The 16,088-nt window shown below is 44.6% G+C and overlaps 1 protein-coding gene across 9 annotated transcripts in view; it reads left to right on the top strand.

Annotated features, from left to right (window-relative positions):
- The window catches only part of CHD7 (chromodomain helicase DNA binding protein 7), a 186,926-nt gene that overhangs the window by 32,234 nt on the left and 138,604 nt on the right, over positions 1-16,088 (top strand). Inside the window, exon 1 of one of the 9 annotated variants that reach the window (XM_024127104.3) lies at positions 8,443-9,852. The exons of 7 other annotated variants lie outside the window; for them this stretch is intronic. The gene's annotated coding sequence lies outside the window, so the exon portion shown is untranslated. Of the gene's footprint in view, positions 1-8,442; positions 9,879-16,088 lie in introns of those variants that run through there. One more of the 9 variants, XM_024127101.3, reaches the window with a different exon arrangement.

Genomic DNA, 16,088 nt, shown 5'->3' with positions numbered 1-16,088 from the left:
CCTCCCCCTCCCCCTCCCCTCCTCTCCCCTCTCCCACGGGCCCACCTCCACCACCACCACCACTGATCTCCTGCCCATCTCTGGTTGGTGCCCAGTGTTAGGCCCCTTTCTTCCTGGTGCTCCCCCCACATTTTTCTTTTTTTAATTGAAGTATAGTTGATTTACAATATTGTGTTAATTTCTGCTGTACAGCAGAGTGACTCAGTTTTATATATATATAAATTTGTATATATATTATTTTTCATATTCTTTTCCATTATGGTTTTATCACAGGATATTTAATACAGTTCTCTGTGCTCTACAGTAGGACCCTGTTGTTTACCCATTCTATATATACCAGTTTGCATCTGCTAATCCCAGACTCCCACTCCATCCCTCCCCCACCCCTCTCCCCCTTGGCAACCACAATTCTATTCTCTGTATCTGTGAGTGTTTATGTTTCATAGATAGGTTTATTTGTGTCATATTTTAGATTCCATATATAAGTGATACCATATGGTATTTGTCTTTCTCTTTCTGACTTACCTCACTTAGTATGATCATCTCTAGCTGCATCCATGTTGCTGCAAATGGCATTATTTCTTTTTTGTGGCTGAGTAATATTCCATTGTATATATGTACCACATCTTCTTTATCTGTTCATCTGCCAATAGACATTTAGGTTGTTTCCATGTCTTGGCTATTGTGAATAGTGCTGCTGTGAACATAGGGGTGCGTGTATCTTTTTGAATTAGAGTTTTGTCTAGATGTATGCCCAGGAGTGGGATTGCTGGATCACGTGGTAATTCTATTTTTAATTTTCTGAGGAACCTCCATACTGTTTTCCACAGTGGCTGCACCACTTTACATTCCCACCAACAGTATAGGTCCCTTCTGCTTTTTAAAACTTACTAAACCACTCACAGGAAAGTTTCAGCCTTGGTTGAGTTTCCTCAGTGTTCGTGTACTTGATCATATATCTTATCTCACCCTCCCTAAGGTATTGGCCGTAGAATTAGTTGTTTCACGTTTGATTTACTGATCCAAAAGAGTAGTTTTGCTGTTTGTGGGTTGGGCTCTGTGCTGCGTGTTGGGGATGCAGAGGCGGGCAAAACTGTACCAGGTGCAGCCAGTGGGATGGATGGATGTTAAGCAGTCACACAAACATGTAAAAGTGCAACTGTAACAGTTGTTTAAAAAAAAAAAAGAAGGAGCAGCATGTGGTGCTGTGGAGTGGGTGACAGGCATTTGACTCATGCAGAAAGACTGGCTTACCTGAAGAAGGTAAGCTTGAGCTGGGGTCCTCCTACCTGAAGGCTGAGTGGCTGCACTCTGGAGAGCTTGGTCTGAACCCCAAGAACAAGGGGAACAGTTACTCTGTGTTGTGTGTGTAGTTGGAGGGGGCTGGAGGTGGTGGGGAGAGCACTGCCTAGTCAGTGAGAGGAAGTGGTGATTCCACCTAGTGTCGTGGACGTGGGTGTGGTCAGAAGGTGGACGGGGCTGAGGATGGTTTCACAGGTACGGTTTGATGGTAGATCAGGTATGGCAGCCATCAGGGTAAGGTGTCCTGGGTGACTCCTGGGCTTCTGGTTCGCCTGAATGGCCAGCTGGGTGACTGATGTCCATGGGGCCACCCAGGCTCACAGGCTGCCTGTGAGGCTAACGAGATGCCCTTTCTCTAGGGCACGAGGCAGGGCTGGTGGAGTACCGGCTGGATCTTCACACCCACTTGCTTCCCGCAGCCCTCTGGTAGTGAAATGTCGGACTGTCACACACCTGACTGTAGCAGGCCCTGCCAGACACCCAGATGCAGGCTTCCCAGCTTTTCCTCCCCTCCCCTCCCCTCCCCTCCCCTCTAAACCAGGTGAGGTTTGTCTCTCTCTCTCTCTCTCTCTCTCTCTCTCTCTCTCTCTCTCTCTCTCTCTCTCTCTCTCTCTCTCTCTTTTAAAAATCAAATGGCAGAGACTAACAGGTGGGAAAGATCCAACTGAGAAATGGATTATATAGGACTCTATGGGAGATCGAAGGGCAATTGATGGAGTAAGACTCCTGAGAGCGGGGGAAGGGACTCAGCCCAGAGCTGGAGGACCGGCCCGACCTCGGGTGGGCACAGCCGTGCTGTGAGGACAGGAGGGCGGGAGCAGTGGATGGAGGGGGCGGGTGTGGGGAGAGGCGCCTGTTCTCCCTGCAAAGTAGGAAGTGGGGTTACCTATTTATGCCTTGCCCGTCCAACCAGAGCAAGAATTCATTGGGGACAAAGAGGTATTTATGTATAAACATGTTCATTTGTTTCTTTCATAGCACTAGACTGATAGTTACTGAGTTGTTGGGCTTCACTGAAAAATTGGACTCATTGAAAATTTAGACTTGTTACTTGGGCTTATGCATGAAATTATACGTGAAAGACAACTCACTATTTTATCAAGTTTGCAAAAATATTAAATGCTGTCAACATGAGCCATACTGCATTATTCCTAAGTTCCTGAGTGTTACCAACTTAATTTATGCTGAGCTATCTGTAAATAAACATCATGGAGTGAAAATGGCAGGATTCTTGCTAATGGTTTGATCCATGGGCTTTAGAGAAATATACCCCACCCGCTCTTTGAGATTTAGATATGAAGTGCAAAGATAATGGTGACATATGTAGAGGAGAAAACAGATGGAGAAAAGCTACGTGGTTCTTTACATCAAGCCCTGTGCATTGATCAACGTTATGTAATGAAGTGAATTATATTTGCACCGTGTTTTATTGCTTACTGGACACCTTAACACACATTGGCACTGTAATCCTTGTGACATTTTATAGATGAAGAAACTTAGGATTTACCCAAAGCCACGCATACAGTAGGTGGATGCCACATACTTGATTCCAGTATTCCTCATGACTCCAAAACAGTCAAGTGCCTCACCACCATGGGCATTCGGAAAGGATGTATTACAGTTCTTTGGTGGACCCCAGCTCTGCAGTTCCAAACAGCACGGGAGGATCTAATACAAACCCACAGACTTCTTTATACTGTGGTGATTATGCTCATTCAATCTGATTGCTGTTGGGTGATGTAGCAAGTTTTCTGATTAATATTTTATTTGTTTTCTAATTACGTCTGTGCAGAATTATTTAAAATGATTAAAATTTGAATTTGGATTAGGTAGTTGAGCCATTATGAATTGCTTAAGTTGGTGACATTAATGAGGTAGTTAGGAATAATTTAGTATGGCACTTATTTATAGTACATAATATGTTTAAACACTTGATAAAATAGTGAATTTTATGAGACCAGGGAATATTTTTGTGCTTGACTAGAATTTCACATATAGTTAAATAGAAATAATTTAAACAATATGCTGAAACCTTGTCTGAGCAGTGTAGGTGATGAAAGAACAAAGGGTGATCCTGGACCACTTGTTATGTAATCACATGTTACTGGCCTTGTTAATGGAGGATCTTGCTCTAATTGTTGAAGAACCATAATAGAAAGGAAGAATTAGAGTTGTAACATATAAAAAGATAAATTAGAGACTAACACATTTATCTTCAAATTATGAGGACAGAAGTATAGTAATTTAGCTATGATTTGCTGATTTAAGATGTCTTAAACCTGTCAGTTAAGATACTTTGTCATTAAAAGAAGTGAACATGCTGAAAGTTAATTTTCATACGTGAAGAAGAGGGAAGTTCTTTTTGACATTGTTTACCATTAAAATCTTAAACGGTTGCAGTATTTGCCCAGTTAAGGTGTCGGGGAGAGTCCCGGAGGCATTAGCTTTCGTGCAAGATTTGAAGAGTGGCCGAGGGGAGGGGGGCAGGCAAAACAAAGCTTTATATTTAGGAAATAGGAGGAACGTGGTGTGGGTGAGTTAGAGGAGGTATGAAGATTAGCTTCAGGGGGGCTTTTTGGATGAGCCCGGGTTTATTTCATGGTTGGCGGGGGGAGGCCCTCGGAGGCTTCCACATGAGGGTGGAGACATCAGAGCTGTGCTTGGGGCATTAGGTGTTCCAAGTCACATGCAGCCTCCGCGCCCCCCCCACCCAGCCCTTCTCCGCGTCCCCCGGGAATGCTGTCTCCACTTCATGCTCTTCCACTCACACTTTCCCTCTCCTTGTAACCTTCCACACTCAGAGCATCGTCGAAGTTTGTACTTTTGTGGATGGTACCTCCCCGACATAGCCTCAGACCCTGCCCACGTTTCCGTGTGTGCTGGACCATTGCAGAGACTTCTTGTGTGAATTCTCTGCTTGTGCATGTTCCAGAAGTCTCTAGAATGCCCTGGCCTGCTCATCTCACACTTCTGCACCCCCTTCTTTGTGTTTTCCCCTTGAAAACCAAACTGACCGCCTCCTCCTGGCACTCAGGTCTTTGATTCTTAATGCCAGCCTAACTCTGTAGCCATAGTACCTGCTCTTCTTTAAACATCTCCCGTAATCAGGCTTAACTGGGCCACTCGTGGTCCCTGAGCACACAGCAGTTCCTGCCCTCCGTGTCTCTGCTCTTGCTTGCCCTGCGTCCATTAAACCCACCTTCGCCTGCAAAATCCTGTTTGTCTTCAGATTCTGTTTCAAATGCTACATCTTCTGTCAAGCCATTTCTCATTCTCAGCAGGGGAATACAACTTCCTTACCGTATACCATTTTCAGTTGTGTGGCGCCCGTGCCGCCTTGTAGAGGATTCAGTCAGTAAGCACACAGGTGAGATGCGGCACCATCTCGTCCTCCTGTCGCTCGCATGTCCCCATGGTCCCCGTGGAGTCCTCGCCGCCTGGTCCTTCCCCGGGAGGATCACCGCTTCTCCTTGGTGCTGGGCTCTGCCTGCAGCACACTGCTTTTGCAGAATTTCTAAGATGACATTGCCCTGAAGTATCTACACTCCTGTTTTCTTCTTTTACATGGTAAGTTCTTTGAAGGCAGTCTGGGGCTATTTTAATATTATTAGTATTTTCCTGATTATGCCTATTTAAGGGTTAGAGCTGATTTCTAAAAATAGGTAGTTACATTGTACATTTCCTAAGATGTAACCAAGGTGCTTTTGTATAGCTCGCCATATTTTGTTGAACTTGATGAAATGGTGGATTCCCTTGGGGGGGCGGAATCCTGTGTCTGCTTGACTAGAATTCAGCGTGAAGTTAGAGAAAGGTGAGGAAGGTAAATACAGTTTAAAAATCTCGGGCACTCATTCATCTTATTTTTGTATCCGCATGGCAGCCAGCAATCAGCCTACAGGAGTAGGTTTACAGGTTTTGAATTTAATTGAAAAATAAATAAAAACTCTTCGGTAAAAGTTACTTTGTAACTAAGTTTTTAGAGTTCCAGATCACATTGCCGTCCTGTTAGGGTTCCTCAGGAATTTCTTGTTTACTTTTTATTCCCAGGACCACAGTGTCTCTCACACCCATACATGGTTACGTTTCTAAATGGAAATTGAAACTGTATTTAAGGGTGAAAGGAAACTTTAGTTACAATTCTTATCTCTAATAACAAGGATAATAGAAATTGACATTTAAAGACAGGGATTCTCTTACAGAGGAGTTAAAAAATGTCTTGTAGTAATAATATGTATAAATTCAAATACTTTTAAGTTTGTTATTAGCAGTGGGGTATTTAAGACTGGAGATTGACACATAGGTAGGTTGGTAGGAATAGTTTTGGAGATTCTTTTAAAATCTCAGGTTTTAATTCCCTTAGTAATGTTGTTCATGCAAGTTGTTCTTGAAGTGATTACAAAAATTCACTCTTAGTTTTGGGGAAAGAATTCTCCAAATACCAGTTTCTTCTTTACATCTTGTTTGCATGAAAGGTTCTCTTATTATTATTATTATTATTATTATTATTTTTGGCCATGCTGTGTGGCATGTGGGATCTTAGTTCCCCAACCAGGGATTGAACCCGCGCCCCTTGCATTGGAAGCACGGAGTGGTAACCACTGGACTGCCAGGGAAGTCCCTGAAAGGTTCTCTAATGGTCTTTCAAAATATGAAAGAAATTTTAGAAATCAAAATACGTAGGTTCTTAATTCATTGTGATTCTTATGTAGGCTTCTTAGTTTTAAAATTTTTGTCTTTATCTCACTGGTGATGTTACTCCAGGCAGCAGTATTCTTTTCAGTAACAAAACAATACTCACCCTGGAAGCAGTGCCCCGATGGAGAACAGATGCCACGACTGCTGTGTGGATGGTCCAGGGGTGAGTCCCTGGCACTGGGTACGTGCCGTTCAGCTTTCTCTCTGCCTTGTGGGAGATGACATCTTGTCTTTCTTCACTGGACCGACTGTGCTAACGTTGGTAAATTACCATTCTAACGTACAGTCGATTGTGTCAAATATAAAATTGAGTTCGAATCAGGATTCAGAAACTCGGTGTCTTCTTTGGCTGAGAACGCAGATATGTTTTTATCTGCCCTCTCCTCCTCTTGGCATTGTTTTAGGAATCATATAATGCCATACCTGAGTCCTTAATCTTCAGGTATTTTAGGTGTGAATATTTGTGTCATGGATCATTAACCTGACACTTTTAGGATTTAAAAACGGTGCATTTTTCTGAGACTAGAATGAAATGTGTACCTAAAGAGCAGCGTGGTTGGGAGGGGCGGCACCAGAACTTCTCTCAGGAGTGGCTGCAGCTGGGATGTTGACAGTGGCTCGGATGTTTACCTCCTAGATTCCTGCCTAAGAAAAGGTTGGAAAAATACGTGCTGTGTGCAGACACATCTCCGTGCTCTCACATAGGCAGGAAAGGATACAGAAGAAACCGTTAAAATGATTATCTTTGGAGAATGAGATCAGGGTCGGCCTGAGAGAGAGAAATAAAACTCATTTTTCAATTTTTATTCTTCTCTGTTGTTGGATTCTTTTCCTTGTTGTATCAGGTTATTTTCACAGAGAATCAAGTAGAGCCAGTTAACATCTGGGGGAAATGATCGGTGTGATATCGCAGTGTTCCCTTCGGTTCTCCTCCACTTACTAGACCCCAAAGTCTTTTCCACGTGGAGCTGTGAGAAGGCACCGCTGCCCAGCTTTATGGAAAAGTGTAAAAGCGAATGCCATTTACTTGCATTGAGGACTTTTACTCATAGACTTGCGTCCACATCCCAGTCCTAAAGGAAGAAAGTGGTAACCCCTGGGGAGAGCATCTCTGAGGGTTGCTGAATTCCATTTCAAATTCCATTTTGAGATGAGAAGGTAACAATGGAGTCCAAAGCAGTTTCAAGGCAAAGTGTGGCAGCCTCATCAGATACAGCTTTGCGGCCTGGTGACTTATAATGAGGGTGGCGTGTAATTAGAAATTGTCCCTGTCTTTTCTGAGTACTGATGAAAACCATGGCTCAGAGGTTAATTCAAATAATAATTAATATTGGTCTCTGTCAGTACAGGGTGGTAATGATATCTTTCGTTATTTGATGGCTTTGACTTTAAATGTTGGGTGAACGGTGGGAAAGCGCCGGCGACTCAGCGCAAAACGGTGAGGTTTGCTTTTCGGAAAGTGTCGCACATAAAATTTTGTTGCAGCCTGTGATTGTCTACGATAGAAGCTCCGACACGACATGGAGATATTAGTGTTATTTCCTAAAGTGACAGTTATTTAGGGTGATATTAGGAAGGGCCTTCCCATTCCCTACTGTATGTAGTGCAACGTAGCACGCAGCATCAGATTACCCACTAAATCCTAACAGGTTACGTATGCACGTTAATCTGGAGACAAAAACATCAAATGGCTGGCTGACTAGAGGACCTTCAGTGTCCTTTGCAACCTTGAAAGTCAACGATTCTGTAAGTCGGCGTGTCACATCTGCTGAACGTGTTTCATGTATGGAGTCGGGAATTAACACATGAAGTAGAAGATATATTGTGAATGTAAGGAGGTTGTTTGGAGATGCAGAAATACCTGTTAATGCATATCGACTCCAGCTTTACTAGTCTGTCAGTGCTAAGTAGAAGTGTTTGACTAAACTAGTTTTGGTGGAAGGAAGACGTTTACGCAGGACTGTTTTTAGAAAGTAATTTCAAATGCATCATTGAGCAACTTGCTCTAAAATCACAGTTTTCTTTTTTGAAACGTTTGTTGCTGCATCACTACAGCTTAACCTCTGAGGGTTGTGTTCAGTGTCAGTCTAAGCAGCCTCATCTTTTATAGGGAAAAGTAAAAGAACAAAAGAAGAGGAATTTTTATGAAGTCTGAGTACTTTGAGATGCCTCAGATACCCAAAGAGTAGAACCTTTCTAGCATAAGAAAGTAGACAGGGGCTTCCCTGGTGGCGAAGTGGTTGGGAGCCCTCCTGCCGATGCAGGGGACACGGGTTCGTGCCCCGGTCCGGGAGGATCCCACATGCCGCGGAGCGGCTGGGCCCGTGAGCCATGGCCGCTGAGCCTGCGCGTCCGGAGCCTGTGCTCCGCAGCGGGAGAGGCCACAACAGTGAGAGGCCCGTGCTCCGCAGCGGGAGAGGCCACAGCAGTGAGAGGCCCGTGCACCGCAAAAAAAAAAAAAAAAAAAAAAAAAAGAAAAAAAGAAAGTAGAAGACCAGCGTCGGTCGTCACGGACCTTTTACCAGGTTCATTAACTCACGTCCAGTCTTATTTTATTCACACTCACCAGCTTCCCATGTGCTCTGTATTATTTAGAAGCAGATACCAGGCAGCATATTTATTTTATTTTAAAATATTTCTCAATAAGTATCACCGAAAGGAAAGACTTCTTTCTGAATTAAATTGCTGTAGCTGCTTGTGTGAACATTTTAAGGAAGTCTTTCCCATTTTAATTTAAAGGCGGTGCTTCATTTGAGGAGAAGTTTGCAAGCACTTTTTTCTTCTTTTGCTAGATTGTAGTGGGTGACGGCATTTGTGCCACCGTTAGGATCAGTAGGTTTCGTTTGATTTCAGGAGTGATCACAATTCTGAAGTGAGAACGACAGGATCAAAACACTGTTTTATTTACAAAGGTGACGTTCTCTGTGCGGTGTGGCTGTCAAGACCGTTTGGAAGCCAGAGGCTCTGGGGGAGGTGGGCACAGCTGGTGGGGACCTTTTCTGGAGCGGTTGCTGTATGGGGTAAACCAGCAGAGAGTCTAGGAGAAGAAATCAGGAAGCCTCACACTGCGCTCAAAGTGACCTTTCCCCCGAAAGGCCCCATCTTGTCACTTCTCTGCTTAATACCCTCTGTTGGCTTCTCACTGCCTCCACACAGGCCAGGGGTTCTGGTGTGATTTTTAAGGTTTTCTCACCCCTCAGCCCCTCCGGGACTCTCGTTTCTCTGCCTTGGCCTGGAGGCAGATGGCCTCTTCGGCCTCTGCGGGGCCCCGCCCACCCGTCCTCCCTCACCTGCCGGTCTGCCCCTGGTCTGCAGCATATTCGTCCTCGGAGCCTCCTGGCCCCACCTTCAGACTATGGGCAGAGTCCGACACCTTCTGTCTCTACTTGTGCCGTCCGCCCACGTGGCCATTTTTCCTGCTGGAGTTCCTGCAGCGGCTCCCTGACTGGTCTCCGCATCCGCCCGCCGCCTGCAGACTCTTTCCTCGGTCCCTGCGTCCTCCGCCCGGTGCCCCCCAGACCCTTGGCTCCAGACCTTCAGAGTCCTCTTCCTGAGAAGCTGCCCCACCTCCACTTTAAAATCTTACCCCTCCCTCCAAATTGCCTGTCTTCCTTCCGTGCCGTGGTTTTTCTCTCATTTTACCTTTTACGTATTGTACTGACCCTGACTCTGTCCTCACTAGACGGCAGTTGAGCTCTGCGAAGGAGGGAGTTGCTGCCTGTGACGTTTACTGCCGCCTCCGCAGTGCCTGGAGCAGCCTTCCGCCCGTGGCAGGTGCTCTGGAAACAGTTCTTCGTCAGAGTCCGCGGAGGTTCATCACCGGAGGGAGAGAGGTCGTCGGTGTGCTTCTCCGCGGTACATGTTTTTGGCCTGTACGGCAGGTGGGACTTCATGGAAGGTAGCAGCTGTTGTTATACTGTGGTGGCTTTCAGAAATTAGGCATCTCTTCTCCTTGCAGTGGTCCACCTAGCAACCTAATTAGCAAATTAGACTTTCCCCCTCCCGTTTAAACTTAGGTTAAGCCTTTCTTGGTCAGAGCAGCACACGGGCGATGGTGTGTCTGTCTTCAGGGCATTGTGTCGGGGGACATGATGTCTCTCCGTCCCATTTACTGCTGATGTTTGGTTTGATCATTTGGTGAAGGGGATATATTCTGTCTTGAAAAGGAGGTTATTAGAATTCCATGCATAACCTTAATTTATTGCCAATTAGAATTACAGTGATTTGTCTGCTGGAAAATGAAGGAAAGTGGGTCACTGTGGTGTTTTCATTTAGTTATTACTTGTTGGTTATAATAGAAACACTTTGGTTAGTTACTGGACTTGGCAGTTGAAGCCTTTGTGTAGAACTTCTTCTCCAAGAGCTCCAAATAGTTTTGCATTTGTTATTTCACCGTACATTTTGTTTATCTAGAGAGAGAGCGACTGAGGTCTTGACGTGGAGGAGGCCTTGGTAGTCGTACAGTAAGTGGCCGCGGTGTCTGCACCGGCACTTGGCTCCTGGTCGCGCTGCCACTCGACTGGTTACACGGTGAACCCTGAGCTGTGCAGGGGTGTGTGGGAGGACTTGGAAAGTGTAAGTTAGCCGTAAGGGCTGACCGGCGTAGGCCTGATCGTAGGTCCACGGATAACGTCGCACGTTGTGCACTATCACTTGGGAGATGCACTTTTTGTATTGGGGAAAGAATTTGTCACCCAAGGGGTGAGAAGCTTTGGGGATGACAGATTTCCTTTTTGATTCAAATACATCTGAGTTGTGATTTCAGAGGAGTACCCTGAAAATATTTTTTAAGCTTCCAACAGGAATGTGGAAAAATTTGGACATCTTTCATTTTGAACTTCCACAATTGTTAAGACATTTAGATAGGTGAATCAGTTTTACACCTTTAGAATGTTGGGAGTGTGTGTGTGGCATTTCAGAGAGTCATAAACCTTTTTTCCCAGGATTCCCTTGAAAGTGAAATGTATCTCAGCCTTGGACTGACACGTTCTTGTATTGTTAGCATCGATTCAGTGTGCGAGCTCTAGGTCATCTTGTTCACGAATTATCACTTGATCAACTTTTTGTACTAGGCACTCAGGGGGCCCTGGAATAACAGAGGTGCACGGGGCACACAGGCCCGCCCTCAGGGGGCTCCCAGCCCACAGACCCTCGCCACCACGCCCAAGGTGTGAGCTCAGTGAGGGGAAGCAAGGGGGTACATTGAGAGCAGACCACAGGCGCCCCCTGTCCCCACCGCTGTTCCTGCTGACTGGTGAGGAAGCCGGGGCTTTGTGAGATTTAATAACCCAGCCAGGGTTACCAGTTAGCGGAACTTGGATGGAAGCTAGATCAGCATGACATAGGAAAAAATAAATTGTAATAAATTATTTTTCTAACATCTGCCTAATTGTAAGGATGCTCATTCCCAAAGAGTCACCCCATGAAACATGTATAAAGTGGAAGGTGAAAGGCCCCATCCCGATAAACTCTGGTATACAAATTATTCCTCTAGGTTTTTAGCGGGAGAAAGGTTGTCACAGTGCAAACATACTGTACATATTGCAACTCCCTTTTTTCGCAATACTGTGGCTGATCTTTTTCATATCCATACGTGGCGCTGTACTTCATATTTTCAAATAGCTCAGACAGCGACATCCTATGCCGTGTCACTTCATTTGCTCATCCTCCTTTAATGGGCATTTAGGTCATTTCCTGCGTTTCCCTCTTGAAATCAGTGCTGCTGTGAAGATTCGCCCTTCTTGTCCATCTCCATGCACCTTTAGAGCACGTTCCTAGGAAGGGGTGTCCTGGGGTCCCAGGCTGTGTCCATCTTGTAGGGTGCCTGTCCTCTGAGTTCACCGTCCTTTCCGTGGTGTGGGGTTGCCCATTTTTTCTGCACTTGCCAACTTGGGACATTATTGTCCTTTGCCAATTTGGTAGGTGCACTTCTTTCATTGTCCGTGAAGTCGGGTGTTTTCCATGTGTGTTATGGTCTTCTGTGTTTCCTTAGCTTCCGTCCCCTGCGTCACATGCTGTGTGGCCTCTGGCACCTGGAATCGCTCTCTGGTTGAAGATCACACGTGAGCCTGTGCCCTTTTCTCCCTTCCAGGAGAGAGTAGAGGTTAGGGCCGCTGGCTCTGAGAGCAGTCTTGGGATTCCTCTCACTGCTGCTGCTTCCAGCAGCGGCCCGTTGGCAGGCTGCTTAACCTTTAAATCCTCCGTTTCCATTCCTGTGACAGGGGTGACAAGGATTACACGAGTGAGGGCATCTGGAGCCTGGCACCTGCGTGAATGCCACCGTCAGCATCAGGCTCCAGTGTGGGAGGTGCTTTCCCTCCCTTCTCCCCTCCTGTGGGAGCCCCTGAGTCGCTGAGCTGCTCTGGGTCCTCGTCAGGGCTGGGATTCCCTTGACAGGAGCTGCTCTTCCAGGTGAGCCCCTTTCTCCTTGTCCCGGCATCTCTCAGGCTCTGCAGGTGAGCGCCTGGACCAGCAGCGCCAGCCTTGGCGCGGGGCCCAAGCATTCCTTCTGAAGTTGGTTACGGACTGGACCGTGTCGCCCCAAATCCGTACGTTGAAGTCCCAGTCCCAACGTGACTATTTGGAGATAGGCCTTTATGGAGGCAGTTAAGGTTAGACACGAGGTCACATGGGTGGGGCCTTCACCGAGTAGGATCGATGGCCTTATAAGAAGAAGAGAAATAATTCTCTCCCCTCTCTGGCACAAAGAGGTCATGTGAGACACAGTGCAGTGATGCCATGTACAGACCAGAGGTCTCAAGATGAAACCTACCTTGCCAGTTCCTTGAGCTTGGACTTCCAGCCTCCAGAGCTGTGAGACATGAAGTCCTGTAGTTTAAGCCCCCCGGCCTGTGGAAGCTCCAGCAACAGAGATAGTTGTCCTGACGGATGGGTGTCTGCCTAGGGTATCATTGTTTCTAGGCCATCGATCCAAACATCAAAACCACCTGGAGGGCTTGTGAAACACAGATTGCTGGGCTCCCCCCAAGAATTTCGACTTTAATAGGCTTGGATTGGTCCGAGAAGTCAAGTTGCTAACAAGTTCCCAGTGGCGTTGATGCTTCTGGTGCAGGATCACGCTCGAGGACCACTAAACAGAGTGTGGAGGAGCTTCGGACAGGAGCCCAGGAGACTTGGGGTCAGCATGTCGGTGCTTGCACCTAACTATGGAAGTCTTTTTAAGCCCAGTTCCATCATTTGTGACATGGGGATAGTATTTATACAGTTCATCTCATAGGGTGATGGAAGCCACGATACATACATAAAATAAAAGCTTTGGGTCCTCCTACTCTTCAGACAAAGTGGCGGGAGCGGATATGCCCCATCCTTGAAGAAGAGAAGAACCAAGGGATGGAGGCCAGAGAGTTTCACTAGTAAACTCAAAGCAAAGGGAACACGCTCCGTTCCTTTTCCGCCCTGGACACTTCCCGGTTATTTGATTTGCTGGCTGCGGAGACATTCTCTTTACCTTCTTCTCTTCTCTGCATCCCTCACCCAGCTTCTCTTGAAAGCCAGGCCTCTTCGCCAAGGGGCCTGGTGAGGGTCAAGTTCTCCCCTGTCAAGGGTGTCTGTGGCTCTTTTGTTGATTGTGGCGTTGGAAATTACAGAGTTTCTAGTTCTCCGTGGCTAAGACTTGCTTTTCATGGCCAGGTATTGTGTTTGAAAGGTCTTTTTTTTTGGTTTCGTTTTTTGTTTTGCCACGTTTAAAATGTTTTATGGTATACACGTTTTAAGTGTGTGTATAATTAATGGTAGGTATATTGGATTTTCAGCAATGTTGTTGACCAGTGATGAGGCTCTTAATCTAAATTTGGAGCTGTGGTTCTCAAATTTTGTCGTCTCATGGCCGCTTTATACTCTTATTGAGAACCCCAAAGAGCTGTGGCTGATGGGGGTTATATCTGTTGATATTCACTGTATTTGAAATATAAACTGTTAAACATTTTATTTAGTTAATTTCAAATAACATTAAGCCCATTACATATTAATATAAACAACATAATTTTTATGAAAAATAATTATTTTCCCAAACAAAAGTTTAGTGAGAAGGAAGGATGTTACTTTATATTTATTTAAAAATTTTTTTAATTACAGTGTAGTTGCTGTATGATATCGTATGTTACAGATGTATAGTATAGTGATTCACAATTTTTAAAGGTTATATTCCATTTATAGTTATTATAAAATATTGGCTATATTCCCCATGTTGTACAATATATCCTTTTATAAAAAATATCCTTTATTTTATTTATTTTTAATTGAAGTATAGTTGACTTACAATATTGTGTTAGTATGTTAGTTTCAGGTGTACAGCACCATGATTCAGTTTTATATATATATACATACTTCTTCAGATTCTCTTCCTTTACAGGTTATTACAAAATATTGAGTATAGTTCCTGTGCTATACAGTAGGTCCTTGTTTATTTTATATGTAATACTGTGTATATGTTAATTGCAACCTCCTAATTTGTCCCTTCCCCCACCCCCTTTTCCCCCTTGGTAACCATAAGTTTGTTTCTCTGTTTTCTGGTTGTTTTTTTTTTCCGATTCCACTTTTAAGCAATACCATGTGATATTTATCTTTCTCTGTCTGGCTTACTTCACTTAGTGTGATAATCTCTAGGTCCATCCATGTTTCTGCAAGTGGCATTATTTCATTCTTTTTTATGGCTAAGTGTACAGTATATCCTTGTAGCTTATTTTATACCTAATGGTTTGTACCTCTTAATCCCCTACCCGTATATTGCCCCTCCCCCCATTACTTTATATTTGTGTAAACCTCTTCAGTGTCTGGTTCAAGAGAAGACAGATTCTGATGGCTGCTGTACCTTCCATCTGTTGTAATATGTTGTTTTGATTGAAGAACATGAAGGAAATCCGGCATGCAGATTTGTAATTGAAAAGGGAGGAATATTTGAGGAGCCTTTTCAGATAATTTGATATCACACTAAAACCATAAGGAGTAGTTTCCTAAAGGTTAGTTGCAATGTGGACTCTGAAATTCTGTGAGTGAAATTTTTGTATTTGGTTTCATTAAAATTCGTTGGTGTGTTTTGCACTTTGAATGGGTCTTTTATCTGTGCATGGTTTTGTAACATCATGTGTTGGTAATTTGGAAAATATTGCTTCAGTGAATTACAGAAGTGTTTAAATGTTGACCCATTTCATTATACAATATTAAAAAAAAATCACATTTGTTAATATCACCACCCATCTAATCAGAAAAGTCTTTAGGTATTGGGAAGCTGTCAAGTTCGTGATGATGGATAGAGGTTTTCCAAAATTCTGATTTTTGCTTTGAAAACTCAAATTCTGTCATTGGCAACAAAACTGTCAATTGTTTTCCTTGAAGTGACAGACTTATTTTGTTCACTTTTGAGGAAAATGCCTGCCGAGTGCTCATGTCTGAATAACTATAGTTTTTCAGTTTTCTTCCCCCCAAGTCAAAGTGGTGCTGTTTGAAAAAAAGGTTGCAACTCAGTCGTACAACCTATTTCTGTATCTGCCTTGAATTGGATGGTTTCCGACATGCTCCACCATCTAGAAGGATGCAGGGGTACAGGAATGGTGGTGTAGAGAGCAGATGTCTGTGTGTATAAAGGCTACTCAGAGACATTTTGGGGAAGCAAGTATACTCTGCTGGTCAAAAGAAAAAATTCCTCATAACACGGTTGACTTAATACACCAGACATTATGCAAATGAATGTTGTTTCCTTCAGCGTAGCGACCTTGGAGACAGAATTACGTTAGGGCGTTTTAGAGTGCCGCCTTATTTGGAACGGCTTCAAGTTATGACTAGAGCTCACTCCATAGATCGTGTTTGGATGTCCTGTTTTAAAACCGTATTGCCTCCACCGTCTGTTAACATTTTCCCGATGATGTATAAATACAGTTGTCTAGTGTGAGAACAGGGGGCACGCTCTTCCGCAGTGTAGGATGTTTATTACAGTAGCACTGGCCCCAGTCTTGGGGACCGAGCGTGAGTCTTGGCTCTGTCCCTGACTAGCTGAGGTGACCTTGAACAAAGCACGTAACTCCTCAGTGCTTCTGTGTAAGGTCAAGTGATCGGATTAGGGCTTTGGTCTTTTA

Source organism: Physeter macrocephalus, chromosome 15 (genome assembly GCF_002837175.3).
Source record: "Physeter macrocephalus isolate SW-GA chromosome 15, ASM283717v5, whole genome shotgun sequence".
NCBI classification, from domain to species: Eukaryota; Metazoa; Chordata; class Mammalia; order Artiodactyla; family Physeteridae; genus Physeter; species Physeter macrocephalus.
The sequence above is the reverse complement of the archived record's forward strand: the minus strand, read 5'-3'. Positions and strand labels throughout refer to the sequence as shown.